The 17733-nt window shown below is 34.9% G+C and overlaps 1 pseudogene; it reads right to left on the bottom strand.

Annotated features, from left to right (window-relative positions):
* Positions 1 to 13988: 13988 nt before the first annotated feature.
* On the bottom strand, positions 13989 to 14935 carry LOC119038880 (G protein pathway suppressor 2-like; annotated as a pseudogene).
* Positions 14936 to 17733: the final 2798 nt, after the last annotated feature.

Below are 17733 nucleotides of genomic sequence, written 5' to 3'. Positions count from 1 at the left end.
AGAAAGACAAATGCCATATGATTTCACTTGCACGTGAAATCTAAAGAACAATATAAATTAACAAACAAACCAGAAACAGACTCAGATATAGAGAAGAAATTGATGGTTGCCAGAGGGTAGGGGGTTTGGAGGACTGGGTGAAAGAGGTGAAGAGACTGAGAAGTACAGATTAGTAGTTACAAAATAGTCATGGGGATGTAAAGTACAGTATAGGAAATATAGTCAATAATATTCTAATAACTATATATGGTGGGTACTGTAAATATCAGAGGCAACACTTTGTAAAGTATATGATTTTTTGACCATCATGCTGTACACCTGAAATTAATACAGAATAACATTGAATATAAGATACAATTGAAAAATAAAAATTACCACAGATATTATATATTTTAGCTTAAAATAAATTTAAAATATTAACTGACTGGTAAATGATAGTCTTTGTGATCAATTCTTATTTGGTAGTCTGTGGTATAAATTATCATATAAGTAATAGATATCTTACTGAAAATGAATGTGTACTATGTAATCTGGAAAATCACAGTTAATTATATTGTTATAGGCCTTGGTTATGCATATAACTCAGTTGTTGCAGTCCAGGCTACATTGGCAAACTTGTTAAGAGGTACTTTTCTAGTTGTGTTCACAATACTACTAGAAACCAAGCACTCATAGCATTTTATTTTATTCTCAATGCTAAATAAAAGATGAGGTACCTAGACAGGATCTACCTTTGTGCAATCAAATGAGAATATTCAGGGATGAAATTCCAAAATTGCTGAAGGTCATACAGTTTGAATATGCCAGACCAGAAACCAGAACTCACATCTTCTTAATCCACAGACTCCTCTCTAAGACTGTATCTGACTGTTGCTTCTAGAATATTTGTATCCAGGACCATGCCTAGAGATGAAGTCCTCCTTTTCCTCCATAGTTGCTGCTGTACTCATCTCTTCTTCCCTTGTAACTGAGCTAATTTGCTTTCATTTGAGGTAGGAAGTGTGACTGACCTTTGACAGATTTAGAACAGAATTTTACTTTTATTCTTGTCTCACAGGGGTAAGATTTAGAATGCTATTTAAATACTTCTTAAATTTGCCAAAATAATATGAAGTTAGAAACTCTAAATGAGTGGTAATTGCAAGTAATCAAACACATTAGGAAATACAGATGAGGTCATTTTGCAAAGTTAAAAGTGTAGGAACTCAAAGTACCTAATTTAAAAATTAATATTTTCTTGTATTTGTAATAGAATTAGTTCTCGCCTTCCTTTTTTCCCTATACTATTTCCTCTCTGCCCCTTACTTCACAGTCATATATTCAGATATCTACCACAGCAGGCATATCAATGAACCTCCTTACCTGAGCCAGGTAGTCTTGGAGGCAGTTTGCCTGAAGAAGTGGCTGGAATTCCAACATGAATAATTAGGATTAAAAGTAGTGCTTACATGGATGTTCCTTAAAGCCCCAGAAGACATTTTTCAATGTCTGATGACATTTTTCACTTGTCAGAACAAGAATAGAGGTGTTTCTCTCATTTAGCGGGTGGTGACCAGGGCTGTTGCTAACCATTTTCTATATACAGGACACCTGCTCCCGACCCTCCATTCCACAACAAATAATTATATGACCTAAAACATTAGTAGTGCCAAGATTAAGAAACTGATTTAGGTAGGCAGGGATCTCATTTTCTACTCTGAAAATCTTGTACAAAGCTTTATATGATTAACCTCCCAGCAAGCTCAAAACCCATTGGCAATGAGGTAGATTTATGATTGATAAAAACTAGTGCATTGTCCACTACAGATGTCACTAGCCACATGTGATTGTTTACATTTAAGTTAAATTTGTCATTGAATAAAGTTAAAATTTCAGTACCTTGGTCACACCAGCCAGATTTTGAGTGCTCAGTAACCAAATGTGGCTAAGTTACTTTATTGGAACATTTCCATCATCACAGAAAGTTCTGTTGCATGGTGCTATGCTAGAGATTCCGCATATAAACTGAAATAAAGTTGAAATAGATGGTGGACCCAAAGACATGTCATATGTGGTAGGAAGTGGAAGTAGGAAATGTTATCTCTTGTTAATTTATATTCTTACTTGTAATGTCCAATCGTATACCTAGAACAATATTTAGAAAGGTTATAAGAAATTGAGCAAGATAACCAAACTAAAGTATAATAAAAATAAACTTTTCCTTGGAATGATTGAGGTCAAAATTTAGGGTTTAAACTTGATACAGTTTAATATGCACATATATGTGCAACAGCTTACAAAAGATACACCATGGGTTTTGAACACTGGTTGCTATTTCCTTCTCAGGTAGTAAATTAGGATAACAGTTAAGTAGTTGGTTTTCTCTCCTGAGTGTCAAAAGCTGCTTTGGGCCCACCTCATGCAATATGCACCAGGAAATAGATCTCTGCTTTATAGCTCTCATTGTGTAAACCTTACAGAGTTTTCTTAGATTTTAATCATAAAGTCTGTGTAATTTCCTTCTAAAAATAATTGCATTTCTCTGATATGTTTGGTTTATCCCTGACTGTGGCCCTAAGTATAGCTGCAATATCTGGTCTTATTTCACATAAAATTAAGAAGAAACAGGATTCACTGTGCTGTCAAAGAATAATTGCACCTGACCAGTTAAACAGATAAAGGAGAATATATTTAAGACTTTTGAAATAAAGGAGAGAAATTCAACTCAGCTTCACTGAAACAAAATTCAGGAAGATTTTTAAAGGCTGTGATGAGCTAATGGAAAAATACTGGAAGACATTGGAGGAAAGAGGGTCTATGTTATTGGGTTATCTGAATTTGTTAATTGGTGCTTATCTAAGTTAGCCTCCAATAATCAGGCAGTCTGGGAGAAAGGGAGCTTTCTTGAGGATTACATTTCAAAAACATGGCCCCCAAGTCCCTGAGAAAAACATTGTTTGGTTATAGAAGATTGATATCTCAAAGGAGCAGCAAACAAAATTACAATTGCCCATTTTCTAAACCAAATGTTCTACAGAAAGGAATTTAGGGCCTATAGTCAAGAAAAATCCTGAAGTTCAGTTAAGCTGAGGGTAACAATAAGTATATTTTGGTCAATGCACAGTGAAATATAACATTTTAAAAATTCTCTCCAGCGTTTGATTTTTTAACTAAAGTATAGTTGGTATATAATATTATATAAGTTTCAGGTGTACAACATTGTGGTTTGACATTTATATATCTTACAATGTGCTCACTATACTAAGTCTAGTAACCTTCTATCACTGTGAAAAGTTAACACACTGTTACTAACTGTATTCTCCTTCACCTTTTCCATCCATATCCCCTCTGATAGCCATCCGTTTGTTTTTGTTTCTATGAGTTTTTGTTTTGTTTATTAATTTGTTTTGATTTTAATTTGTATATCTTTTTAAATTAAATTTATTGGGGAAACATCAGTTAATAAGATTATATAAGTTTCAAGTGTACAATTCTACAATATAACACCTGTGCATTGCATTGTGTGTTCACCACCTTAAGTTAAATCTCTTTCCATCGACTTAAAAAATCATGCAGTATTTGTCTTTGTCTGACTTGTTTTACTTAGCACAACACACTGTAGGTCCATCCATCCTGTCCAGAATGGCATGAATTTATGTCTGGGTATTTATCAAAGAAAATGGTAACAGTAATTCAAAAAGATATGTGAACTATGACATTTTAAGCCTGACTTGCTGGGAAGAATAATTTCTAATTTAAATTTCACTCAGAAAATGGAATTTCCTATTGAGCAATATCCTGTCCTTCTCATAAAACACAGTTATACATTTTATCACCCTGAAGCTTAAGATAGTGTCATGTATCTTTTTTTCAGATGAGCCACTTCAAACAACTCCATAGTTATTAATGGAAAGAAGAAAAGATTGGAAAGCAGTAAGGGCAATCGTACCTAATTATCAACTTAACACAATCAGGGCAAGAAGATATATTCATTTTCAGATTTTCTAAGAACATCCTTTGGGTGCATAGTTACACTACAGTGAGTCAAGTATGAGAGCAAAGCCTTCACTTTAGAAACTCACAGAACAGGATACATGAGATTCTAGACAAGCTAGTCATCTCAAAAGTAATTTGCATGGAGCAGATATATGGGGTTTCCTTGCCTCTGAACAACATTTTCATTTTAACCTTATGTTACTATAATGTTACTTTTCTCTTACAGTCAACAGTATAAGTTCTAACTTCTCCTTCATCTGCAGAATAAGGAAACTCTCCCACTTTCATTTGCCCATAACACTCTGCCTTTGAAACAATTTATCACAACTGCAACTATTAATAACTTGCATACTTCAGAAGAGCATGCATGCTTGTAGCTTTCTTCTCCATTGTTGTGTCCCTAGCCTCTAGCTTAGCATCTGGCCATGAGTAAGTATTAAATAATTATTTTAAACTTATCAACATTATATCACAAACTTTTTGCTTCTTAAAAAAACAGCCAGTAAATTCTTCTTACTCTTTACCATGTTTCTTAACAATGCTTTCTAGAATGTGCTGTTTGTTCCTTAAAAATAATATTACGTATTCAAAAAAATTCATAGCACATTGGGGCATTTTGTAAGTTGTAAGCATGGATTTTGCTCCATGTTTTATGTTATAACATAAACAGCATCTTATTATATTTTGGATCCTCACATGAAGATACACTTATTGATTCTACAAAGAAAGGAAGCAGGGAGAGAGAAACATTGAACTGAGAAAGAAACATTGATTGGTTGCCTCCCTTATGCGCCCTAACTGGGATTCAACCTGCAACCTAGGTATGTGCCTTGACTGAAGATCAAACCAGCAATCTTTTGGTGTATGGGATGATGCTCCAACCAACTTAGTCACCTGGCCATGGCATAACATATATCTTATTAATTTTAAAGACAGAGATAAACCCAATCTCCCCCACATACTTCAGATTAAGCATTTTATAGATAAAGGTGGCATATCCTAAATGCACCATATCAATTTTAAAGAATGTTCAAAAGTATGTGATCAATAGATTTGACATGTATTTCCACTGATGATGAGAAACGGCTTTCAGATGAAAAAAGATGTAATATAAAAAACAAAGAATACAAATGAGACACAGTAAGGACAATGAGATTAACCTAATAAATATAAGTATAATGTATTGGATGTCTAATATATCTTACATACATTATGTATTGTATTTAATAAAGTAAAACATTATGTGTTAAGGAAATATTACTGTGAGAAAATAGCTAGCAAATAATGACAGAAACTGAGAGAATGAAAAAATGACAGTTCAAATCTTATCCCTAAAATCTAACTCCAATATTTAAGTTTGCATTAGATGATTTTCCCAACTGAGATTCTTCAGGTATTTAATAAATTTGATCTGTTATTAATTTATTTTCACTCAACAAAATCTACTCTTTGGAAATTCTACACTACATATGTTTCACAGGACTTTTACTTATTTAAATATTTCACTGCCAACCAAAAAGGTTTAATAAAAATAATGATGACATAAAGAATAAATGGCATTCTAACTTTGTTGTTTTCTTGCCCCAATTTGGGTTATTATAGTGCTACAGTGTTCACATCTCATCAAACCTTATAACCCTGTATTATTTGTCTGCAAATGTTTTGGAGTTACTTTAATTTTTTTAAAAAGACTATTTCAAATAAAATTTTATGTAGCTAATTTTTGATATTCAACTACAGGCTTTTGACCTAAATATTACTCCTGAAATGTCTTGTGTGAAATACAATTTAAGAACAAACTATTTCTCTTACATAAAATATTCCCCTCCAACTATTTTATGCAGCTTTATTGAGACAAAATTGACATGTAACATACAAGTTTAAGATGTACAATGTGTCCTTTATACATTCACAAAAACAACGGGGGTGGAAATGGGAGGGAGGTGGGGAGGCCTTGGATGGTGGGTGGGAGTAAAAGGCAGAAAACTGTACTTGAACAACAATTAAAATAAAAATTTTAAAAAGATGTACAATGTGATGATTTGATACACATATTTGTTGCAAAATGATTACCAGAAGTTTAGTTCTCATATACCTCACCTCTCATAATTACCATTTTTAAAACTATTTTAGAAGGTGAATTACTTTAGCAATTATTTATATATATATGTATATGTATGGAAGGCCTATTTTTTGTCAAGTAGTATTTCTGTTATATAGCATATTGTATTTTATTTGGGGGGCTAATTTTTTCTAAAACCAAAATGAATGTTTAATGTTTTGTTTTTAAAAAATAAGGTATACAATATGTTCATTTTAAGTTTTAAAGATAATAGTGATATCCTTATATTAACTCTCTTTTTCCCTCTACCCCTTATCCTCCTCCCTCCCTCTTTCTCACTCTATCTTCATCTGTGATTCTGGCTGAATATGAGTGTATTACTTTAATAGCCTTATATCTAGATGTCTAGTACTTTAAACAACATACCAAAGTTTTGCATTTATCTTATTTTCTTAAATTACCACTTTGATTTCTGTGATTATATTTGCCTAATATACCATCTAGTGTCTATCATATTGTCCAGGGCTCAGCAAATTATCTCTCACTGGAAAAATCCATCCCACCACCTGTTTTGGTTACCTAAAATTTTATTAAAACACAGCCATACCCATTCATTTTACACATTCTCTTTGGCTGATATTATACCACAATGAGAGAGTTCAATACCTGCAACAAACATCATGGGGCCTACAGAGCCTAAAGTATTTACTATCTGGTCCTTTGCAGCAAAAGTTTGCTGTCTCCTATCCATTGCCTGATATATAGCAGGTGCTGAATACATATACTTATATCTTAATTAAATTAGTAGATGAATAGTTGGATGGATGGGAAATGATAGAGAGATGTAGGCTTTATGTAAGAGAAAACCATTTTACTCAATTCCACTTGTTGAGATCCAAACTAATTTCTGGAGCATTAGTGATTTTATTATGGTTACAGAGAAATGAGAATGTATCTATTCCCAGAAGCAATAAATATTGGAACAAGGTGGTGAAGTAAACTAAAAGATTTAGTTCTTGACTGTTGTAGAGAAAATTTAATTTCAAATCAAAAGAGTGTACTAACTTTTGGCTGCCTCCAAATCTCAAAAACTGGATGCTCAGTAAGATCATTAAGTGTTGTAGAGTTCACTATTACCTAATTTAAGAAATTTTCACACCCCATTACATTCCTTATCTTGAGGTAATTTCATTGCTACTTCTATCTTCTCAGTAGAACTGTTAACTAGTCAAAACGGAAAATCAACAATCTTAATGAATTTCTTTCTAAATGTTGCTATAGATTTCTAAGTAGAAGAGCTTTCAATACTTGGAATTTTTTAATTCTCAGGATCATATTACAGTTCTTTAAAATATAGATAAATGAGAGCTGGCATGAATAAGAAGGTCCCAGAGGAGACTAGAGGTGATAGAATCCAGAACACAAACAAAAATCACAGGACACAGGTGACAAACCAATGGTTTAAGCATCTTTTAGACAGGACGTAAAGAACTTAGTGAGAAATATAACTAAAGACACTGAAATTGAGAACAGGTTGACAGTGACCAGAGGGGAGAGGGGAGGGAATTTCTGGGGGAAAGGGGAAGGGTTTGCAGGAACTAGTATAAAGGACACATGGACAATAACAAGGGGGTGGTGGAAATGGGAGGGAAGTGGGGAGGGCTGCGGGGGTGGGCTGGGATTGGGGTAAAAGGCATAAAACTGTACCTGAACAACCATTAAAATAAAAATTTAAAAAAGAAAAAGAAAAGAAGTTTAATCCAAATTATACAGCAGAAATCCAGAGAAGGAAAAAGAATATAATTTCTTCAGTCAGTGAAACTTAATTTCTTGCATTTCTCAAATAAATAATTACTGGACAAGAATCTTCAGAGAAGTGTGTGGAGACTAGAAATTTTCATGGTTGATAGAAATACATTTTCTTTGTTCATCTATGAAGCAATTGAGGATGGACAAATATACTATATAATGAAATGGCATTTAAATTATACTGCTTTTGTGGATTTAAAACAGTTTTCTAATTTTATTTTATTTTATTTTATTAACATTTTATTTATTTATCTTTAGAGGGGAAGGGAATGAGAGAGGGAGAGAAATATCAATGTATGGTTGCCTCTCATGTGTCCCCTGCTGGGAACTGGCCTGCAACCCACTCAGGCATGTGCCTTGACTGGGAATTGAACTGTAGTTGTTTGGTTCTCAGGCCCACACTCAATCCAATGAGCTACACAAGGCCTAAAACAGTTTTCTAATTTTATATATTAATATATATAGTATAAAAATAGAATGAATTATTGGAGTCTTCAAAATATAGAAATGGTACTTGTCTTACATCCATGCTCAAAATTCCTTATTTCAGTTTTTCCATCTAAATTCTCTGTCATGCTGTTCTACATTATTTTTATCTTCTTTTTTATTTATATTTATACTTGCCTATAAAGATAGAACATGCATAATAAAATATGTGGTTAGCAATAAATAAGCTTTGAGACTGAATCTTTTGTAACAGTAGAAACTTGGGACATGAAGCAGAAGCCCTGAGCTTTAAACTTTCCCTTCCTTTGGATGCAGGGGACCACTGCATTACCTCCTGAATGAAACAAGACCTAGCTGCATAGCTGGAACAACTAGAAAAATCTCTCTTTGCAAGCACGGTGCCCAATTTGCAAGTTAAAGTGGATTATAGATGGACAATAAATTTAAGAAGAAAATTTACCTGCCATAAAAAGCATTACTGCTTTTCAATCAGGAAACCAGATAAAAGTAATAGTTTGGAAAGTCCTTATCTTAGAAATCAGCATTTTGAGTACAAATTATGAACACTGGTGAGAAAAATGTCATACATAATGCTTGTATCAAACCACCTGGTTTGATTGTTGAGGAAATCTGGCATATCTAGGCATGAGGTATTTGTGGGACAAATGGCAAAATCAAATTCATTGTTAGAGTATCTTCCATCTTCCTCCAAAGGGTAGAATTTAAGAATAAAATAAAAACCTTATGAATGAAGAAACTAGGCTGAAATGTCAAACAACAACCTACAAAAGGACTGTCTTCTCTTTTCCTTTCTTTTTCCGTCTCTCTTCTCTCCCTCCCTCTCTCTCTTCCTGCCAATTCAGGCTAGCTCCACCATGTCATGCTCTGCCTATGCCTAAGCTGAAACTTGGTTGACTAAAATAGAAAATTCACTTTCCATTTCATTTTTCTTTACTTTATCACTTTTACCTTGAATTTTAACCTTTGCTACATTGTCCTATAGTTAGCTGTTAAGTATGGCACTGAAAGGACATCTTTGGAGGACCCAGTCATCTAGACATGAGTTCATAATGATTTGTTCTGGTAGGTTCATTGTGCTATCAATAGTCAGAATCAAAAAAGCTTCTGTGAACTACATAGGTTGGCCTTTACACATTTGAATAAGAAGCTCCTCTGGAGCAAGGTTTCTGAACCTTGACATTATTAACATGTTGGGATGAATAATTATTTGTTGTTGGGAGACTGTCCTGTGTACTGTAGAATGTTTAACAACATCTTTGTATCTGTCTATGAAATGCCAGTAGTAATGCCCTCAAGGTTCGTTCATGTAGAATGTCTCAGAATTTCCTTGTTTTTTTGTACCATATTTTTATAAATTTATGTATTGATGGACATCTGACTTGCTTTCATCTTTTGGCTACTGATGCTGCTATAAACATGGGTGTGCAAATATCTCTTTGAGACAGTGAAATTATTTTGGGTATATATTCAGAACTGAGACTCCTGAATCACATAGCAATTATGTTTGTAATTATTTAAGGAACTATCATACTGCTTTCCATAGCAGATATACTATTTTACATTCCCACCAACAGTGCACAAGAACTCTAATTTCTCCACATCCTCAACAACAATTGTTATGTTTTATTTAATTTTTTATGGTAGCCTTCCTAATAGGTATGAAATGGCATCTCATATGCTTGTTGGCCATTTGTATATCTTCTTTGGAGAAGTGTCTATTGAATTCCTTTGCCTGTTTTTAAATCAGATTGTTTTGTTGTTGTTGAGAAGTATTTCTTTATATATTCTAGATACTAACCCCTTATCAGACATGTGATTCGCAAATATTTTTTCCTTTTCTGTGGGTTGCTTTTTCAAATTAATTGTATCCTTTGGTACACAGAAATTTTGAATTTTGATGTAGACCAATTGACCTACTTTCATTTTTTTATATCTCAAAACTAAATTCAATGATTTGCATCATTGATCTTCAGACTATGTCAGGGCAAAGGTCTAGGAAATCAACCAAGAATGTCGTACTATATATGGCTATCTAGTTTACATAGCTATTAATATTGTTTTATTAATACCATCTACACTCAATTTTGAGACCCTAGACAGAGGCCAGTCAGTTCCCCTTCTTGGGTAGCTAGTTAAGTCCACACACCAACCACCTCTGTTTTCATCTCTCATACTGTGAATCCCTATGCATGTACCAGCCCAAATCACCCTATGTCCAGGTACCAGACAACTAGGCAGCCTATTTATCCCAGAGTCCTTGAAATTATTCAAATTAGTTAATTCACAGGGAATTTGAGAGATCTGGCTAAACTCACTCTGCTTGCCATACATAAACTGGCCCTATAGCTCCAGCTTGCTGTTATATTGCCCCCCAGTGCAACCCTAGGCCTGGCCTTGCTTTGCTTCCTTGTTTCACTTGAAGTGGTAAGTAACAGAAGTTTTGCCTTTTGGTACCATACAAGTGACCTTGTGTTGAGTCCTACCATCAAAAAAACCTTTATATCTTATAATTACTAACCAACAAAAAGGAGGGTGCCATCAAGCCCAAAATTAATAAAAGTAATCGTAAAATGTCAATTCTGGTTATGATGACACAGAAGAAAACATTTGATGCATCATCAATACTTCAAAAATATAGAAAAATAAATAATTTAAAGATAGAAAATTAAAATAGCAGGCCTAAAATAAATATCTTTGTGGGACAAAGACAAAGCAGAAATATTAAGCTCAAGCCACATACCCACTACTCTACAAGCCTGGAAGCAAGAACTAGTGATTATGGCTTCACATCTTGTGAGATAATGGTGTCAAAATATGCTCTACCTAAAAGGTTCAAAACCTAACAAAGGAAAAATATGTCTCTAATAAATATTGTAATAAAAATCTTTAGCAATATATTAGCAAGTTGAAATCAACTCTTCAAAAAAAAAAGAGAATCCCTAATTAACAAATGTTTATCCCAAGAATGGCAAAAAAGTCAGATGATAAAAATTCAAAATCATTAGTCATTTGGGAAATGAAAAGTAATATCTCAATGAAATATTAAATCTACCAGAATAGTTAAATTAAGACTGATAACACCTAGTTTGCCAAGGATGTGTAACAACTTGAACTCTCATATATTGTTGGGTAGGAGTGTAAAATGATACAAGTACTTGGGAAAAAGGATCAGACAGTTTTAGTTAAAATGAAAGATACACCTATGCTGCAACCAAGAAATATACTACTAGATATTTATCCAAGTTATATGCAAACATATAAGTTTACACAAAGATTCACTTATACACAAGAATATACAAAGAGCTTTATTCAAAAAAGCCAAAACTGGAAATACAGCTCAAATATTGATAAATAGAAGAATAAATAAAGTGTAATATATTCATAAAATGAAATGCTACTTAGCATTGTATTACAAACTAGTAAGATCTTTACACAGAGAATGACATGGATGAATGTCAAAAACATAATGGTAAGTGAAAGAAGCTTTATACAAAAGAGTGCATAGTGTATGATATAATTCATAAGTGCTGCAACAATCAGAGAAAACTAACTTATGGTGGAAAAAAGTCAGAATAGTGGTGACCTCTGAAAGGAAGAGTAGGGGTGGAGATTGACTAGAAAGTGTAATATGAAAACTTTTCCAGGTTGATGATAATGCACAATAGTAAAAGGAGTTTCTGTTATTGGTCAAAACTCATTGAATTGCATGCTTAAAACTTATACATATTGTTTTAAGTAAGTTTCACTTCAAATTTTAAAAAATCTGGAAACAAATATTGACTTTAGCTTCTGATTTGCATGCTAAAATGTTTAGGACTGTAGTACTGATGAATTCAACTTACAGTAAAATGCCTTAAAAAATAGGATGGCTTGATGGATGGGTAGAATGATGGAGAGATAAAAAGATATATAATGAAACCAATATAGCAAAATGTTAATTGTCAAATTTTGGTGTTGGGTAGGTGAATGTTCACTCTAAAATTCTTTCAAGTTTTCTGCATGTTGGAGATATTTTATATATAATGTTAGGCAATAAGTTGCAAGTCTGAGGCATTGAAAAAATATATCTTTAACAACAGTAAAATGGCACATTTTCTTTGGCTCTATGACTAAATCTGTGTTACCTACCATTTCTGCAGGCACAGGAACACTGAATCATCAATATGATGGAAGATTCGTGAGGAAACTTTGAGATGGAAACTGCAAATGTTCTAGGAAAGAGAAAAACAAGAAAAATTCTCAGTCAAATGAAACTCTTAATCAAATGCAAAACATGCGTAAATGGTATGTTAGAGAAGAAAACCACCAAATTCACCATTTAAAAAGCTAGTTCAGTAAATTCTATGAAGAAAACTGTAAAGCCCTAATGAAAGACAATCAGGTACTCTAGATGTTTTTTTCCTTCTAAGAAAAAAAGTATAGATTAAGCATTAAATTGTTATTTTACAGCATGGCATGTTCTTGATGGGACTTTGGATTGCTATGCTATTTTAACTATATAAAGAAAGATACTGAAAAAAAAGAAAGATACTGGAGAAATAAATATGAATAAATAAATAAATAAATATCCAATTATGATTTGGTCTTGGAACAATTCAGAGACTACTCAGCTCTTGGTGGATTAAATCAATGATTCATTCATTCAATTAATATTTATTAAACACTTAAGATAATCCAGGAACTGTCCCTGTTATGCACTAATATAAAAAAAAAAACTATGGTAATTGGCTCACAATTAGTATACTTTCTGAAGACTTATCTTTACTTCTGAGGAATGGTGGAGGACAAAAGCATGAATGAATTGACAAGGGCTAGGCTAGAAATAATATATGTATTGGACCTCCAGCAGCAGCTAATCTAGTTGGGGAGAATATTTGCCATCTGTATGTGTTAAATGTTCTTTTTCATTTTGTCCCTACAGGAGGCTAACAAGCTACTGAGGTGGATTCTTGGCTGCCATTAAATGCAAAACACATTTGTACAGGGAGACATTAAATTAGTGGTTTCTTATATGAAGTCAGGAAGAATTTTTAAGACTGTGATATATGGTTTCTCAAATAATTATATTGTTGACAAAAATCAGGGATTTTATTAATAAAACTGAATTGTATTGAGCTTAATTGTTGGTTAAAAATTCCAGACTACATATTGAAAGAGAAATGTAATGCTATTTCCTCAACTAGCTCCAATACTCAGCCTATGCTCATTTTTCCTGCAATGTCAAAATTATTAATCATTTATCTATACCAAAATATTATCAATCAATAACCATTCTTTCTGCTAAATGTTTTGTCTGCTAAGATTTATCTGCTAGAAGATAGGAAAACACTTGTGATCAAAGTAGATATGATTTTTTTACCTCATGGGGTTCACATTCTTGAGAGTCACACTGACGATAATCAAAAAGACAAAAAATGAAGGTAACTATGACATGTGATTATTTCTACATAACAAATAAATTATGTAGTACCAGTTGAATATAGGAGCCTTGTTATTTTGATCTAGAATTAATCCAGTACAGAATTTTTGAAGTCCTTAATTTAATGAGAAGTTCATACCAACTCAGTTATGCTCTTCATATATCCTCTCCCCAATGGCAGATAGATTTTATTGGCCCAGAACTAGGGCATATGGGGGACGCTAACCAATGGTGGGGATGGGGTGAGTTTGAAAATCAAATTTGATGATCATTGTGGTAGAATTGTGGGTTCTGGCTGTGCTGAATAAAAAAGAGCTGGGGATCCAGGTTGGGTGGCAGCTACAAAGCTCAGCTTTCCTGTTGGTTGCATCTGCATGGGGGGTTGGGGGGAGGCAAAGAGTCCAAAGACTGGGTACAGAGCTTGGTGATGTATGGAGCACAGGGAGGATGAGGCAGACAAGCCAGTTTACTAGTTAGCATGTTCCATCTGCTTCTATAAAGACAGGCCACCACCAGGCTGGAAGGAATATTTCCTGGGTGGGCTGAAAGTGGCTGTGCATGGCATAGGGCTATGGCTGTGGCTGAGACAAGTGCTGCACTGCAGGAAATGCTGAAGGATCTCTGAGCTGATGACAAGAGCTGATGATCAGTTGAGTGGGTCCTTAGTGAGGTAGGGGCTGAACAGTCCCATAGGCATTGCTTGGGCTGCCTTGGAATTGCCCATGCTCTGGGTTCCCTGTGAAAACTATGAGCCCACATAATGCTGGGTGGTGAGCCCTTGGGATGCAATCATCTGTTTGGCTCTGTCAGCTGCCACAAGGGTGCCTGGGCAATTGTGTCCTCCAGGGCTCCCCTGAATGCTGAGGAGATGAGTTCCTGTGTGAACAGTCAGACTCTGTGGCTATGCAGCTGATGACAGGGTTGTCAGGTCTCTGGACTCCTTTCACCTCCACCTTTCTTCCTCATCTACAACTTCTTGAGCTGTAGGAAAAGCTAGTGCTTCTCTTCCTGTAGGGCCTTGTTCCTTGGTCTCTTCTAGTGACATTCTCTCTTCTCTCTCCTTTTTCTTCTTTCATCTTGTGTTTTATCATCTTGTCCACCTCTTCCTCCTGTGTTTGGCACTCCAGCTCCATTATTATGTGCAAGTGTGAAACCCTGGTCATGGCATTGGAAAGCATGGGGCATTCCAAGAGTGCAGACATGATGCTGTGGGGGGCACTTGGACTGTGGGCTCCTGGACCATGTGCCCCAGTTCTGTCCCTGACTTCCAGACCTCAGAATGCACTTACAGGCAGGCATGTGCTTAGGGGCAATCACATTGGTTCTGCCAAGCAGGAGGTGGCCAGCTGTCCACCACCTGGGTCACTTGTCTGGCACACACATTCCAGCCTAGCTGTGGGCTATGGCTTCAGTGTGGGCATGCAGAGGAATGAGTGCCTCTAACCTCTGCCTTCCTGCCTCCTTCACCACCAGTCCCTGTGCCAGACCCCCCGCGCAACTCTATCTTCAGTTTCTCCAAGGCCTCCTGCTCTTTAAATCTTTGATGAAACTTAGCCGAACTTTTACTAAGCATAACATTAACTTTTTACTAAGCATAACATTAACTTTTTTCTAAGCATAATGAGTACTGAAATAGCATTTCCCTGTGCTTTTAATTTAATTCATTTTATTGGGGTTTAATTGGCATTTCTCTAGTACCTAGTGAATTTGAATATCTTTTCATGAGTATTGGCTGCTTGAGTTTCTATTCTGGAAACTTTCTCATCTTGTGATTTGTACTTAATTTTGTCCATGGAATTTTTGTACATTTAATTTCTTAATATTGAAGAGATTTTTTCTCATCTTGTTCATACACAAAGTTTGACTTTATCCAATATTCTCAAATATTACATATACAAACCAAATTACTCAGTAGACAAAAGGCACCTCTGTCCTCAGAGCCCATACATTTTAGGAAATGCTCTGAGTTTTAAGATTTAAAAAAACTGAATTTTCTACATAGCAAAAAATTTCAATTTAGATAGATATCAGATGGTACAGATTTTATCAAGTATACTTGATTTCAATTTATTCACTATAGAGACGAACAATGTGTGCTGTATTCTATAAAAAACAAAATGTTAGAAGTTGGAGCCAGAGTTACAGAAATTAAGGAGAGATGTTTATAAAGAACAAATATTCCATTATTTGCCTTAACATTTTTATTGCAGCTTTATAAATCCCCCCATCTGCCCCATATTTCAGTAAATTTAGCTACACAATAGTCTTTTGTGTGGATGAAGGAAAAGAACTGACTTCTGTAGCTGAGTTGGCAAGATGTAGAACAGGAAAAGCATGAATAATGCTTTAAGTCATCATCTGGACCAGTTTAGGGGAGTAATGGAGTTTTGGGTTAGAAGTAAACAGGACCTGAGGAGCTTCACTGAACTGGAAATTGGACTTTCTACCTATCACAGAATGGTTGTGAGATATTGTTTATTATATTTAGAGAAATAGAGCAACTCCAGATTTAGTACACTATGTTTAGTTTTCCACACCCAAGATCAAAGAAGAGTTGAGATATCCAAGTAATGTGGAAGAATAGTGGAATGTTTTAACACCATTCAAATAATGGTTTTTGTATGTCAAACCATTCCTTTCACCTCTTCTTAGTACACTCTGCTTTAATTAATTTTTATGCTTAAATACACAGAGAGAAAAAAAAACTTTGAAACAGAGCACAGAGACCAAAAATCAGTAAAGGGAAAAGTCAAAGGTGATAAGAAGAAATCAAGTCCAAACCACCCAATCCACCCTATACAGCAGAAATGAAAATGTATATGATATTAGGGGAAGAATGGGATGGGAATCTGAGCTATTCTCTTTTAGATCTTGCAGGACGAGTTTGTGCTGCTAATTCTATCCTCCTTAAGAGGATAATGTTTGCTAAAGTTGCAACTACCTGTTGCATAACCCAACCTCAGTATTTCCCAAATCTGGTTTTATTTTAGAACCACATAAGAATCCTTTTAAAATAAAATACTTAGGCCTTATTACATACCAATTAAGTAACACCCACTGGGCCTTGGTCTTATGCACTGGTATTTTCCAAGCTTCCTAAATGATTGCAATGTAAAGAGTTGAAAACTACAACTTGAGTCTGTCAGGCTGAGCAAACCTGGGCAAGGGTAAGCATTCTCAAAATTTCTTTGCAGTTTTATATTTTGTAGACTTACTACACAAATCACCTTCCTGGAGCAGAGCTCACAGGTAATAATAAAAAGTTACTTCCACTTTCCATAACTAATTTAAGTTAAATAAATTAATTTAGAGCAGTGCTTCTCGAACTTGAATTTTCAGAAGAATTATCTGAAGACCTTGTTTAAAATACATTAAGGGTCCTGGCTGGTGTAGCTCAGTGGATTGAGCACGGGCCTGTGAAGCAGGGGGTTGCTGGTTCAACTCCCAGTCAGGGCACATGCCTGGGTTGCAGGCCAGGTCCCTGGTGGGGGGCACATGAGAGGCAACCACACATTGATGTTTCTCTCCACTCTTTCTCCTTTCCTTCTCCTCTCTCTAAAAATAAATAAATATTAAAGCATTATGCTGAGTGAAATAGGCCAGGTGTTGAAAGACAAATACTGTATGATCTCACCTTTAACAGGAAGCTAAACAACAAAACAATCAAGCAAGCAGAATAAAAACAAAGACACTGAAATGGAGAACAAGGGGACAGTGACCAGAGGGGAGAGGGAAGGGAATTTAAGGGGGAAAAAGGGGAGGGATTTGGAGGAACAAATATGAAGGACACAGGGACGAGAACTAAGGGGGTTGGAAATGGGAGGGAGGTGGGGAGCATGGGGTGGGGGAGGGGCTGGGATGGGAGAAATAGACAAAAAACTGTACTTAAAAATAACTAAATAAAATTATTAAAAAATAAAAATTAAAAAAATAATAAAATACATTAAGGACACAGAACCTATTGAATCAAAATCTTTGGGGATCTTCCAGAGAGGATCCC

This window comes from Artibeus jamaicensis, unplaced genomic scaffold (assembly GCF_021234435.1).
Source record: "Artibeus jamaicensis isolate MK-2021 breed Jamaican fruit bat unplaced genomic scaffold, CSHL_Jam_final scaffold_1283, whole genome shotgun sequence".
Lineage (NCBI taxonomy): Eukaryota > Metazoa > Chordata > Mammalia > Chiroptera > Phyllostomidae > Artibeus > Artibeus jamaicensis.
The sequence above is the reverse complement of the archived record's forward strand: the minus strand, read 5'-3'. Positions and strand labels throughout refer to the sequence as shown.